General features: G+C 44.9%; 1 long non-coding RNA gene across 1 annotated transcript; it reads right to left on the bottom strand.

The window, feature by feature from the left end:
- Positions 1-2,928: 2,928 nt before the first annotated feature.
- Positions 2,929-5,007, bottom strand: LOC109872343 (uncharacterized). Its single transcript, XR_002252447.2, has 4 exons — positions 4,775-5,007; positions 4,483-4,536; positions 3,953-4,081; positions 2,929-3,594 (listed from the first exon to the last, which is right to left on the bottom strand). It is a non-coding gene; the product is annotated as an uncharacterized LOC109872343 (long non-coding RNA).
- Between the last annotated feature and the right edge of the window lie 4,577 nt (positions 5,008-9,584).

Here is a 9,584-nt window from a genome sequence, read left to right as displayed (position 1 = left end):
GCAATAGTCAAATGAGTAAGCCGTTTTGCTGTCGGTAGCTAGCTAGCAAAATAAGCTCTCTTTTTTACACGAGGCAGGGTTGTTCAGTACAGTAAAATTGTGATTGATTCGGCCATAATGGGGCTTGCTAGTACCACTACAAGGCAAGCTAGCCAGGTTTAGCTAGCGGTGTATTTACGGTACCTAAAATCTACTGAGGTCTAACATTATAGCTAGGTAACCAGCCTCAGTGCCTCTCATTAGGAGCAAAACTCCATATTAGTCTTGGAGTAACTGTACCTGTCTGTTGTAGCTACTGTAGCTAACGTGTCTGTGAGAAGACTCGTATTCTACACCATGTTGCTACAGTAGGAATACAGACAGTACACAACGATTGTCCATGAATGTGTAATACCGTTCGTCTTTCTCTCACAGACAATACCGTTTGGATATAAAGAAGTTGATGACGATCTAGAAATGTGAAAAGTCCCATAACAACAATCTCGCCTTGCATCAAAGTGACTCCGAACACCTCACTGCCCACACAAAAACACCATATACAAGTATTCCCTTGGTAAAACTGTAGTAACATATTTTGTACATAATGTTGCTGCTACCATCTCTTATGACCGAAAATAACTTCTGGACATCAGAACAGCGATTACTCACCATGAACTGGAAGAAGCTTTTTCCTTTAATGAGTCTGACGAGTAGAATATACTGCTCTCCTGGGAAAAGGCCCAAATCTCCGTCATTTGAAAAGACGAAGGAAAAGAGGAAGCAGATTGGGCTGCCTTCTGAGAATCTGTAGGCGAGCGAGTAAACTCCCACCGCCATCCATCCTACTTTGATGACCTACAATTACGATTATCCTACCAACGGGACATTAAGAACTGTAATATCTTATGTTTCACCGAGTCGTGGCTGAATGACAACACGGATAATATAGAGCTGGCAGGATTTTCCATGCACCGGCAGAACAGAGAAGCTACGTCTGGTAAGACGAGGGGTGGGGATGTGTGTCTATTTGTCAATAACAGCTGGTGCGCGATGTCTAATATTAAATAAGTCTCGAGGTATTGCTCGTCTGAGGTAGAGTACCTTATGATAAGCTGTAGACCACACTATCTACCAAGAGAGTTCTCATCTATATCATTTGTAGCTGTCTATTTACCACCACAGACCGACACTGGCACTAAGACCACACTCAACCAACTCTAAAAGGTCATAAGCAAACAAGAAAATGCTCATCCAGAAGCGGCAGTCCTAGTGGCCGGGGACTTTAACGCAGGGACACTGAAATCAGTTTCACCAAGTTTTACCAGCATGTGCAACCAGAGGGAAAAAAAACTCTAGACCACCTTTACTCCACACACAGAGATGCATACAAAGCTCTCCCCGCCCTCCATTTGGCAAATCTAACCATAATTATATCCTCCTGATTCCTGCTTACAAGCAAAAAGTAAAGCAGGAAGTACCAGTGACTCGCTCAATAGAGAAGTGGTTAGATGACACTGATGCTACGCTACAGGACTGAGTCTGTAATACCTACATGTTTCAAGCAGACCGCCATAGTCCCTGTGCCCAAGGAAGCAAAGGTAACCTGCCTAAATGATTACCTCCCCGTAGCACTCACATCAGTAGCCATGAAGTGCTTTGAAAGACCAGTCATGGCTCACATCAACAGCATCCCCCCAGATACCCTAGACCCACTCCAATTCGCATACCACCCCAACAGATCCACAGATGACACAATCTCAATCGCACTCCACACTGCCCTTTCCCACCTGGACAAAAGGAACACCTATGTGAGAATGCTGTTCATTGACTACAGCTCAGCGTTCAACACCATAGTACCCACAAAGCTCATGACTAAGCTAAGGACCCTGGGACTAAACACCTCCCTCTGCAACTGGAACCTGGACTTCCTGACGGGCCGCCCCCAGGTGGTAAGGGTAGGCAAAGGTCAGAGAACTGGCAATATGGCGCCAGGACAACAACCTCTCCCTCAATGTGAGCAAGACAAAGGAGCTGATCGTGGACGACAGGAAAAGGCAGGCCGAACAGGCCCCCATTAACATCAATGGGGCTGTAGTGGAGCGGGTCGACAGTTTCAAGCTCCTTGGTGTCCACATCACTAACAAACTATCATGGTCCAAACACACCAAGACAGTCACGAAGAGGGCACGACAAAACCCTTTTCCCCCCTCAAGAGACTGAAAAGATTTTGCATGGGTCCTCAGATTCTCAAAATGTTCTACAGCAGCACCAGAGAGCATCCTGACCGGTTGCATCACTGCCTGGTATCGCAACTGTGCGGCATCTTACCATAAGGCGCTACAGAGGGTAGTGCATACGGCCCAGTACATCACTGGGGCCAAGCTTCCTGCCGTCCAGGACCTATAGAATAGGCGGTGTCAGAGGAAAGCCCATAAAATTGTCAGACTCCAGTCACCCAAGTCATAGACTGTTTTCTCTGCCACCACATGGCAAGCGGCACCAAAAGGTTCCTTAAAAGCTTCTACCCCCAAGCCATAAGACTGCTGAACAATTAATCAAATGGCCATCGGACTATTGCATTGATCCCCTCTCCATTTGTTTTGTACACTGCTGCTACTCGCTGTTTATCTATGCATATGCACTTCACCCCTACCTACACATACAAATGACCTCAAGTAACCTGTACCCCCGCACACTGACTCGGTACCGGTACCCCCTATATATAGCCTCGTTATGCTAGTATTATTTTTTACTGTAGTTTATCTGGTAAATATTTTCGTAACTCTTCTTGAACTGCACTGTTGGTTGAGGGCTTGTAAGTAAGCATTTCAGGACATTTATTATAAGGATCAGTAGTATATTTTTATTCTACTGTATATAAATTGCCATAACTGTTCCTGCATACTGCAGAGTACACTCACCTAGGTCTCCAGAGCAAATAAACTTAAGTCTTGAATACAAGCCATGTCTACTTATTTACTATATATCTTTTCTTTATTTTTACATTCTTTGTCATTTAGCAGACTAATCTGTCAATCTACTTACTATTGACAGACTAATATACTGTTTTATTGAAACATGTTTACTTGCCAACAAATTCAAGTTTAAATGATACACCAAGTCCATGCATACATGTTTTGTGCAGTAAGACATTCGCTAGTTTATCCAAATACATTTCATGAATATCACAATTAATTGACCCAGAAGTTGAAGTCAACACTTTTCTGATACAGCTGGAATCATTGACCCACTTGACAGTATACTTATATATGCTGTATGTACAACAACTAGCAATATCTATACCACAATGTAGTTGTGAGCATACTAGGCATTCTATATTATACTACAAATTATACTACAAAATGTTCCAGGCAGGTTCCAGAATGCTCTTCAGGGGGTGAACCTTTTCTTGTGTTGAGTAAAGGCAGCTGGTTTAGCAGGCTTTGGCACTGTTGGCAGGGATATTAGGTTTGGGGAGCTATAACTCAGGCTCCTTGTAGACAATTGGCAGGTCCTTTCTACACGCCACAGCCAGGTGGACAAGCCTCTCGTACCCTTTCTTCACCACCCAATGCTTCGACCTCTTGCAGATTATTTGTTTGTGCTGAAAGTCTCCTGGAAGGACATGAATGCAGATCATGAGGATATGTAATCATACAATAAACCATGTTCATTTGTAAACAAAAAAGGGTACGGTTGACTGGTATGTGTTTTGTTTCACTCAGAGTCAATAATTCAGAAAGATGTGAAAGGTTTGAGGGGGGCTTGACTTGTGGACAATCTAGTTGTGTATTGTTGTGTATGAGCACCTACAGTAGTGTGGTTTAGTAGACAAGCACTTCCAACAGAGTGAATAGGCTAGAAGAGAATACTAACAGCCCCTCTCCACCATGCCAAAGAACTGACTGTTGTAGACAGTTCAGTGTATTGGTGATTTTGTTTTCTCAAGAGGGTATTGTGCTTTCATAAATACCTTTTGCTGTTCTGGCTTGTTTCAAAGTCAGATGATTGAGTTTATTCCAGGCTGAAAGCTTTCATCCAATGAGTCTACAGGCTCTGTACTACCAACGCTGGTGTCAAGGTCAACATCAGCAGGGTTCGTCTGTAGGACACACTGCAGTCAGTGATTAGCTCACATTTTACTACTTTGTCCCCATCAATACACACTCAAACAAGGTACTATATCCACCCACCCCCTTCAAATCAATAGATAATGCATACTAACCTTCATGCACACAATACCCACCCTAATAGACATCAGTCAGTCACGCACACCATCCCTTCCTAACCAACCCCCCCCCCCCCCATATTTAGAATTCAAGCCTTGCTTGAACAATCAACTAAGACTTCATAATACAGAGAACTACAGAAGGACTCGAGTTGTAGCCTACTTGTAAACACACCATCTATTGCAACAAGACACGGACCATGTTTATGCCTAGCTCCAATACCTTTGTTTTCTCATCATGGAAAAATCTTGTCGATTTTAGTAAGGTGACTTACACTAGTTGCTGGTGCTGAGCTTGATGCCTCTGCAGATGTTGATGGGATCGGACTCTAAATAGAACAGTCACATTAGCCTCTGCGGTAGTTAGCTAGCTAACGTAACCTAACGAAGCTAACGTTAGCTTGCAAAGCTACAAAGCATATCGGCAGATAGCAGCTGGCTAATGACATTGACATGCTTTGGTATGTCTAACCAGCATATTATGAAATGTAGCTAGCTAGCTAGATTTTTTTGTAGGTAAACAAATGTAGTTTGACGCTAGCTAACTTAGCTAACTAGCTACGTTACCTCAGCTTGACTTATTTTCTGCTTCAATGTTGGCTGATCAGATGCCTTCCTCTTTGAAATGAAGGGGGGGAAAACATCTATGGAATAGCATCACTTTTCAACGATCGACGACATGGCAACCCCCATCAGTTGAGACTTTAATTCAGTTTCGAAATCCTCTGGCTGAAAGTGCTGGCTACAAACACAGGCATTTTGATATTTACCATATCAACTGGATACACCTCCAGGGGGCGGTACTACATCCGGAAATCACAATGAATTATGGATATTGTGGTTTTCTTACAACCAGGAAATGTAGCTGGCCCGTTTCTATTGGTGAGATACAGAAACGCTCGCATTTTCGTGTAGTGAGAAAATTCTAAATTGTTATGACACATATGATATGTTAACATATTAATGGACATATTTCGTGAAATAGAGCCGTTTTACAGCTGCACCATTGAGAGCATCACGGGTTGCATCACTGCCTGGTATGGTCAACTGCTCAGCCTCCGACCGCAAGGCACTACAGAGGGTAGTGCGTACGGCCCAGTACATCACCGGGGCCAAGCTTCATGCCATCCAGGACCTCTATAACAGGTGGTGTCAGAGTAAGGCCCTAAAAGTGTTATATTTTAATAAAACTGCATTGTTGGTTGGTCTACACCTATTGTATTCGGTACATGTGACAAATAAAATTAGATTTTTCTCCTAGCAGAACTTGGCTAGGTGAAGTGAACGTCTGTGCCTCACACTCCATTAAAATACATTTGCTCGAAAAATGGGGGGTGCTGTCAATAATACTGTTGGTCTCTCTTGACACAGTAGCCAGTATACACTTCCTCAAAATAGATAACTCAAGGAATCTGTCATTAATTCTGATGTTTTACCTAGGTCTTAGTCACACAATTTTACATTTAACTAAGATGATTGGTGCAGTATTTCTCAAGTGAAAAAATGTGCATGAAAATGAGTCATCTCTCTTTGAATGACAACAAACACTTAATTGAAGGATCCCTACTGTTGACCAATCACAGACGAAGGGGTGAGTTTGGCAAACACTGATCTAGTCCCCTATTTGTGTGATGGAAAACAGTCTGTTTCTCAAATGACACCCTATTCCCTACATAGTGCACTTCTTTTTACCAGGGCCCATATTGCTCTGGTCAAAAGTAATGCCCTATAGAGGGAAGAGGGTGCCATTTGGGACGCAGAGTGTAATTGGTGGACTGTGGATTTGACATGCAAGACCAATCACAAAGCCTGCCCTACACACAAAGACCACCATTTTACAGGAATTAGTAAAAGTATTTCAGGTGTCAAATGACGTGAGCATTATTGAATTGTTTTTCCTCACAGACAACGGAGAGAGAGAGGGAGGGAGAAAGTTAGAAACTACCTACACTTATCACTTGTCATACTTGCTCTACGTTCTCTCTTTTCAGTCCTACACTGTCAAATAAAACATCCCCACGCACATAATCTGCATCCCATATGGCAGCCTATATAGTGCACTACTTTTGACCAAGGCCCATGGGGCTCTGGTCAAAAGTAGTGCACTATATAGGGGATAGGGTGCCATTTCCGACAGAGTCAGTGGAAATTGACACGGTTGTTCTGGAAAAACATTATGCATCATATCAAGGTATCATAAACTCAACAGTTGTCAATATTGTTAGCATTATTTACGACTGTTCTGTGTCATTTGTGATTAGGTTTAAATAACAGCATAGTTATACAGTTGCTCATGGCACAGAAGAACCATAGGGCCCTGGTCAAAAGTAATGCACCGTGTAGGGAATAGGGTGCTATTTGGGGCGGCCCTAGTGATTAAATTCACCATACTATTCTGGTGACCCTGAGCTACTTCATACTACTTCATAGAGCAGTGACCAAAACTGCAGTGCAAGGAGGACATGTCCAGTCTCCCTCTATTTTCCTTTCCTCCTGCTGTCACTAAGAGATGAAAGAGTGGTAGATGGAAAGAGACAGACCGAGACAGGGATGGAGAGAGAGAGAGAGAGAGAGGAAGAGACAGGGATGGAGAGAGAGAGAGAGAGAGAGGAAGAGACAGGGATGGAGAGAGAGAGAGAGAGGAAGAGACAGGGATGGAGAGAGAGAGGAAGAGACAGGGATGGAGAGAGAGAGAGAGAGGAAGAGACAGGGATGGAGAGAGAGAGAGAGAGGAAGAGACAGGGATGGAGAGAGAGAGAGAGGAAGAGACAGGGATGGAGAGAGAGAGAGAGGAAGAGACAGGGATGGAGAGAGAGAGAGAGAGGAAGAGACAGGGATGGAGAGAGAGAGGAGAGAGGAAGAGACAGGGATGGAAGAGAGAGAGAGAGAGGAAGAGACAGGGATGGAGAGAGAGAGAGAGGAAGAGACAGGGATGGAGAGAGAGAGAGAGAGGAAGAGACAGGGATGGAGAGAGAGAGAGAGAGGAAGAGACAGGGATGGAGAGAGAGAGAGAGGAAGAGACAGGGATGGAGAGGAGAGTAGAGAGGAGAAGAAGGGATGGAGAGAGAGACGAGGAGAGGAAGACAGGGATGGAGAGAGAGAGAGGAAGAGACAGGGATGGAGAGAGAGAGAGGAAGAGACAGGGATGGAGAGAGAGAGAGGAAGAGACAGGGATGGAGAGAGAGAGAGGAAGAGACAGGGATGGAGAGAGAGAGAGGAAGAGACAGGGATGGAGAGAGAGAGAGGAAGAGACAGGGATGGAGAGAGAGAGAGGAAGAGACAGGGATGGAGAGAGAGAGAGGAAGAGACAGGGATGGAGAGAGAGAGGGAAGAGACAGGGATGGAGAGAGAGAGGAAGAGACAGGGATGGAGAGAGAGGGGAAGAGACAGGGATGGAGAGAGAGAGGAAGAGACAGGGATGGAGAGAGCGAGGAAGAGACAGGGATGGAGAGAGCGAGGAAGAGACAGGGATGGAGAGAGAGGAAGAGACAGGGATGGAGAGAGAGAGGAAGAGACAGGGATGGAGAGAGAGAGGAAGAGACAGGGATGGAGAGAGAGAGGAAGAGACAGGGATGGAGAGAGCGAGGAAGAGACAGGGATGGAGAGAGCGAGGAAGAGACAGGGATGGAGAGAGAGAGAGGAAGAGACAGGGATGGAGAGAGAGAGAGAGGAAGAGACAGGGATGGAGAGAGAGAGAGGAAGAGACAGGGATGGAGAGAGAGAGAGGAAGAGACAGGGATGGAGAGAGAGAGAGGAAGAGACAGGGATGGAGAGAGAGAGAGGAAGAGACAGGGATGGAGAGAGAGAGAGAGAGGAAGAGACAGGGATGGAGAGAGAGAGAGGAAGAGACAGGGATGGAGAGAGAGACAGGAAGAGACAGGGATGGAGAGAGAGAGAGGAAGAGACAGGGATGGAGAGAGAGACAGGGATGGAGAGAGAGGAAGAGACAGGGATGGAGAGAGAGAGGGGAAGAGACAGGGATGGAGAGAGAGAGGGGAAGAGACAGGGATGGAGAGAGAGAGGGGAAGAGACAGGGATGGAGAGAGAGAGGAAGAGACAGGGATGGAGAGAGAGAGGAAGAGACAGGGATGGAGAGAGAGAGGAAGAGACAGGGATGGAGAGAGAGAGGAAGAGACAGGGATGGAGAGAGAGAGGAACAGACAGGGATGGAGAGAGAGAGGAAGAGACAGGGATGGAGAGAGAGAGGAAGAGACAGGGATGGAGAGAGCGAGGAAGAGACAGGGATGGAGAGAGCGAGGAAGAGACAGGGATGGAGAGAGAGAGAGGAAGAGACAGGGATGGAGAGAGAGAGAGAGGAAGAGACAGGGATGGAGAGAGAGAGAGGAAGAGACAGGGATGGAGAGAGAGAGGAAGAGACAGGGATGGAGAGAGAGAGAGGAAGAGACAGGGATGGAGAGAGAGAGAGGAAGAGACAGGGATGGAGAGAGAGAGAGGAAGAGACAGGGATGGAGAGAGAGACAGGAAGAGACAGGGATGGAGAGAGAGACAGGAAGAGACAGGGATGGAGAGAGAGAGAGGAAGAGACAGGGATGGAGAGAGAGGAAGAGACAGGGATGGAGAGAGAGAGGGGAAGAGACAGGGATGGAGAGAGAGAGGGGAAGAGACAGGGATGGAGAGAGAGAAGGGAGACAAAATGTTTAAAAAAATATAAAACAATTATAGTGTCATTTCCCCAAATTTGAGAGCTGTGGGTTGGCAGCGCACTACATTGCTGCCTGCCATAAGTTGAGGGACAGTGTCTGACAGACCAATCAACCTGCACATGCACTCTACTGTATGCTTATTGTTGTTGTTGAATGTATGGTTATTTTGACACTTGGTTATTGTTGTTACTGTTGTCCCGTTGACAATTTTGAATCTCATTTTGGGGAGAAGGAGAGAGAGAGAAAGAGAGGAAGAGACAGGGATGGGGAGAAGGAGAGAAAGAGACAGGGATGGGGAGAAAGAGAGAGAGAGAAAGAGATTAGAGGTCGACCGATTATGATTTTTCAACGCCGATACCGATTATTGGAGGACAAAAAAGCCGATACCGATTAAATCGGCAGACTTTTAAAATGTATTTGTAATAATGACAATCACAACAATACTGAATGAACACTTATTTTAACTTAATATAATACATCAATAAAATCAATTTAGCCTCAAATAAATAATGAAACATGTTCAATTTGGTTTAAATAATGCAAAAACAAAGTGTTGGAGAAGAACGTAAAAGAGTGCAATATGTGCTATGTAAGAAAACATTTCAGTTCCTTGCTCAGAACATGAGAACATATGAAAGCTGGTGGATCCTTTTAACATGAGTCTTCATTATTAGCAGGTAAGAAGTTTTAGGTTGTAGTTATTATAGGAATTA

Source organism: Oncorhynchus kisutch, linkage group LG27 (genome assembly GCF_002021735.2).
Source record: "Oncorhynchus kisutch isolate 150728-3 linkage group LG27, Okis_V2, whole genome shotgun sequence".
Classification (NCBI taxonomy): Eukaryota; Metazoa; Chordata; class Actinopteri; order Salmoniformes; family Salmonidae; genus Oncorhynchus; species Oncorhynchus kisutch.
The sequence above is the reverse complement of the archived record's forward strand: the minus strand, read 5'-3'. Positions and strand labels throughout refer to the sequence as shown.